The following is a 5,373-nucleotide window of genomic DNA, read 5'->3' as shown; positions in this document are numbered from 1 at the left end:
GATGAACCTACAAACTATGAGGAAGCGATGATGAGCCCAGATTCCGCGAAATGGCTTGAGGCCATGAAATCTGAGATGGGATCCATGTATGAGAACAAAGTATGGACTTTGATTGACTTGCCCGATGATCGATGAGTCATTAAAAATAAATGGATCTTCAAGAGGAAGACGGACGCTGATAGTAGTGTTCAAGATCAATTGCTCGCGTATAGCTTCCCCGTTTTATTTATGATATGTTCCTAGAGAAAACTATATTGAAAAATGATAGTAGCAATGATGCGTATTGGATCCGTGATCTAAGGATTATCCTCGTTGCTGCACAGAGGAATTATGTCCTTGATGCACCGCTAGGTGACGGACCTATTGCAGGAGCAGATGCAGACGTTATGAACATTTGGCAAAGCTCGGTATGATGACTACTTGATAGTTTAGTGCACCATGCTTTATGGCTTAGAATCGGGACTTCAAAAGTGATATGCCTATTGAGAGGTTAACTCATAGAATGCTGTAATTATGAGCATAGTGTCGGTGTTCTAGGAACGGGGGTCCCCAGACTTGCCTGCCTGCGGCCAATGGCATGGCTTTGCTAGCAGGCATGTATGGCCCGTCTTCATCAACAAGGCATTCAAGACCTTCGCGAGGGGCCAAGCCTCGTGAGGCAGACGACACATGACCTCCTCAGGAGTGGACTCACCAGGCTGGCTCACGAGGGGTGGAGAGTTCAAGGCCAGGCAAACCTCGTGAGGTTCTAGTGACGTGAGCCTTGACGATCAAGACCAGGCGGGCGCCAGGTGGGCGCCAGCGCGCACAATGTCCTTGTTTCCTCTTTATTGCTAAGGGGGCAAGCGCTGGCGCGGAGTACCGAGGCATCAAGCAAAGGTTTCCATATTGGTGCAACGATACCAAGACCAGCAGGACGGCAAGACGGAGGTCACCATGGAGCCCAAGGCGGCGTCACCACCAGAGCCTTTTGTAGGTGAAGACCACTTTTGTCAGGATAAGCTGTACTAGCTGTCCCCTTTCAAATTGGCCGTTGTTGTCTCCCTTCCCACTCAATATTTGGGAAGAGGACCAGGGCCTCTATAAATAGGACTAGCCACCACCATAGCTAGGGGGGAATCAGATCCTCACACACACAAGTTCGCCAAGCACAAGAACGCCTCAACCTCAGGGGCTGTTCTTCCCCTTGTACTGTTCATCATCAGCCCTAGAGGCAATCCACCACCACCACACTGGAGTAGGGTATTACACCACAACGGTGGCCCAAACTAGTATAAATCTTGTGTCCTTTGTGTTGCGAGTTCGTCGAGTTAGTTCGTAAGATCTTAGCTGAGCTAGGACATGGATCGGTAGGGGGGGAATCTTCACGCGCACCCCTATGTTTGAACCTTAAGGGTTTTGACGAAACCCGTGATCCGACATTTGGCGCGCCAGGTAGGGGTGCGCCGGAGTCTTTCTTCCGTCGATTTGTGCTCCACCATATCCACGCCCGCTCCCCCATGGCAGGCGCCCCTGCAGCTGGATTTACCGGTGCCCACAGCGGCGCTCAGGGGCTCCGAGCCCTTGCCCCCGCCTTGCGGTGGGTGCAGTGGCCACCCAAGTTCAAGTCGGAGATGTCGCCGCGCTACGACAGCGCAGCAGACCCGTTGGTTTTCCTGCTGGCGTACGAGGAGGCCGTTCTGGAAACCGGGGGTGACGGCAAGATCATGGCCAACTGGTTCCCGATGGCCCTTGTAGGTGCACCGCGTGCCTGGCTCCTCCACTTACCGGAGTCCTTTGTCGCCACCTGGGACGAGCTGCGCAACCTTTTCATCACTCGCTTCAGGGAACCGGCGGCCCCCATCATCGCAGCTCTTCTCGGCGGTTCGCAAGCACCACCCTCAGATTGGCATGTCAAGCCATACTTTTGCCAGATCGGCGCCGCTTCCAGGCGCCCAGGGGCTCCGCCTGGCTGGGCCACACCTGAGGCCAACCTCACCTTCAACTCAGAGGATCATCCTGCCTCCACCGTCAGCTCGGGTGCCCTCTCGATGTTGTGCGCGCCCACCATCTGTCGCGTATCCATCACCAAGACGCTTGTCGACGGTGGCGCCGGCCTCAATGTGCTCTCCGTCGAAGCCTTCAGCCTCCTTCACGTACCATTCGAACGGCTTCGCCCAAGCAAGCCCTGCTTGGGGGTTGGCGGAGGCTCCGCCCGCTCCCTGGGGCAGATTCGCCTCCCCGTGACCTTCGGCACGCGCGACAACTATTGCACCGAGCTCATCGACTTTGACATCACCCGCATTGGCCTCCCGTACAACGCCATCCTCGGGTACCCAGCTCTGGCCCAGTTCATGGCAGCAACCCATCCTGCGTACAGCCTCATGAAGATGCCGGGGAGCGAAGGTGCCCTCACCATGAAGGGGGACGCCAAGGAGGCCCTGGCGGCGCTCAAGCTTGCCCTCAAGGCCGCCGTGATAGCATGACCCACCAACATGGATACCTCCAAGGCCAAGGGAGCCGCACCAACCAAGAAGAAGCAGTTCTTCACTCAGGACAAGGCAGAAACCAAGCAAGTGTCGGTCGAGGAGGACGGGTCCTCGGGGGCAACCTTTACCATAGGCGCTATCCTTGAGCCTGGTCAGGAGGAGGCGCTAGTGAGGTTCTTGCGTGCAAACAAGGGAGTGTTCGCATGGGAGCCCGATCAGCTGGTAGGGGTCCGAAGAGAGGTAATAGAGCACCACCTGAAGGTGTGCCCCGACGTATGCCCCATGAAGTAGAGGCAGGGCGACAGTCCACGGAGAAGCAAGCTTTCATCATCCAAGAAACCAGCAAGTTGGAGGCTGCGGGTGTCATTCGTGGGGTTCGGTACCCCGAGTGGCTGGCAAACCCCGTCGTCTTCCCCAAGAAAGGCAGGAAGGAGCGGATGTGCCTCAACTTCACCAACCTCAACAAGGCCTGCCCCCAAGATCCGTTCCCGCTTCCATGCATCGGCCAGATCGTCGACTCCACCGCCGAGTGCGACTTGTTATGCTTCCTGGATGCGTTCTCAGGATATCACCAGATCAAGATGGCGGTAGAAGATGTGGAGAAGACGGCCTTCCTGACCCCATGTGGGGTGTAGTGCTACACCTGCATGCTATTCGGGCTGCGCAACGCGGGCGCAACCTTCCAGTGGCTCATGCACATTGCCTTAGGGCGGCAGATCGGGAGAAACGCTGAAGCCTACGTCGACGACATCATGGTGAAGTCTCAGGAGGCGGGGACCTTGATCCAAGACCTGGAGGAGACCTTTGAAAGCCTTCGCCGGGTGGACTTGCGGCTCAACCTGAAGAAATGCGTGTTTGGCGTCCCTTCTGGCAAGCTGCTGGGTTTCCTGGTGTCCCACAGGGGTATCGAGGCCAACCCAGAGAAGGTCAAGGCCATTGAAGACATGAGTCCACCGCAGGCCCTCAAGGAAATGCAGAAGTTGGCTGGTCGGGTGACTATGTTGGGGCGCTTCATCTCGAAGCTGGGAGAGCGCGCCCTACCCTTCTTCAAGATGATGAAAAAGAAGGGCCCATTCGAGTGGACCCCGAAGGCCGGCCAAGCTTTTCAAGACCTCAAGAGATACCTGACCAGCCCTCCAGTGATGGTGGCGCCGCGACCTCGCGAGCCCCTAGTGCTCTATCTCGCCGCCACCTCGTACTCAGCCAGCGCGGCTCTGGTGGCAGTTCGGGGAGAACACCAAGCTAAGGGCGCATCACGCCGTGCCACGCCTCCAACAGAGACGACGAAAGACCAGAAGGGCGCCACAAGGGCTGCAGCAGCAGCGGCAGAGGATCAGGCTCAGCAGGACGAGGCCCCCGAACCCGCGAAGGCCCCGACTAGCGATCAAGCATTAGGGGTTCCCTCTCCTCAGGAGGCACCCCAACTCCAGGAGGGCGCAAGCCTCATCAGCATGCCTACCCTCGCCGAGCACCCGGTATACTTCGTCAGCACGGTGTTGCGGGATGCAAGAGCACGGTACCCCATGCCTCAAAACCTCCTGGTCACGCTCCTGGTGGCCTCGCAAAACCTGCGGCACTACTTCCAGGGCCACCCCATCAAGGTCGTCTCAGCTTACCCATTGGAGCGAGTGCTTAGGAGCCCCAACTCTGCCGGAAGAGTCGCTGAATGGAACATCGAGTTACAAGCTTTCCAGTTGGAGTTCAGTACTACCAGGGTCATTGATACGTCTCCAACGTATCTATAATTTTTTATTGCTCCATGCTATATTATCTACCGTTTTGGACATTATTGGGCTTTACTATCCACTTTTATATTATTTTTGGGACTAACCTATTAACCGGAGGCCCAGCCCAGAATTGCTGTTTTTTGCCTGTTTTAGGGTTTCGAAGAAAAGGAATATCAAACGGAGTCCAAACGGAATGAAACCTTCGGGAATGTGATTTTCTCAACGAACAAGACCCGGGAGACTTGGACCCTACATCAAGAAAGAAAAGAGGAGACCACGAGGTAGGGGGGCGCGCCTACCTCCCCAGGCGCGCCCTCCACCCTCGTGGGCCCCCTGTTGCTCCACCGACGTACTCCTTCCTCATATATATAACTACGTACCCCCAAACGATCACATACGGAGCCAAAACCCTAATTCCACCACCGTAACTTTCTGTATCCATGAGATCCCATCTTGGGGCCTGTTCCGGATCTCCGTCGGAGGGGGCATTGATCACGGAGGGCTTCTACATCAACACCATAGCCCCTCCGATGAAGTGTGAGTAGTTTACCTCAGACCTACGGGTCCATAGTTAGTAGCTAGATGGCTTCTTCTCTCTTTTTGGATCTCAATACAATGTTCTCCCCCTCTCTTGTGGAGATCTATTCAACGTAATCTTCTTTTTGTGGTGTGTTTGTTGAGATCGATGAATTCTGGATTTATGATCAAGTCTATCTATGAACAATATTTGAATCTTCTCTGAATTCTTTTATGTATGATTGGTTATCTTTGCAAGTCTCTTCGAATTATCAATTTGGTTTGGCCTTCTAGATTGATCTTTCTTGCAATGGGAGAAGTGCTTAGCTTTGGGTTCAATCTTGCGGTGTCCTTTCCCAGTGACAGTAGGGGCATCAAGGCACGTATTGTATTGTTGCCATCGAGGATAACAAGATGGGGTTTTCTTCATATTGCATGAGTCTATTCCTCTACATCATGTCATCTTGCTTAAGGCGTTACTCTGTTTTTAACTTAATACTCTAGATGCATGCTGGATAGCGGTCGATGAGTGGAGTAATAGTAGTAGATGCAGGCAGGAGTCGGTCTACTTGTCTCAGACGTGATGCCTATATACATGATCTTACCTAGATATTCTCATAACCATGCTCAATTCTGTCAATTGCTCAACAATAATTTGTTCA

This window comes from Triticum aestivum, chromosome 5A (assembly GCF_018294505.1).
Source record: "Triticum aestivum cultivar Chinese Spring chromosome 5A, IWGSC CS RefSeq v2.1, whole genome shotgun sequence".
Classification (NCBI taxonomy): Eukaryota; Viridiplantae; Streptophyta; class Magnoliopsida; order Poales; family Poaceae; genus Triticum; species Triticum aestivum.
Note: the sequence above shows the minus strand (reverse complement) of the source record.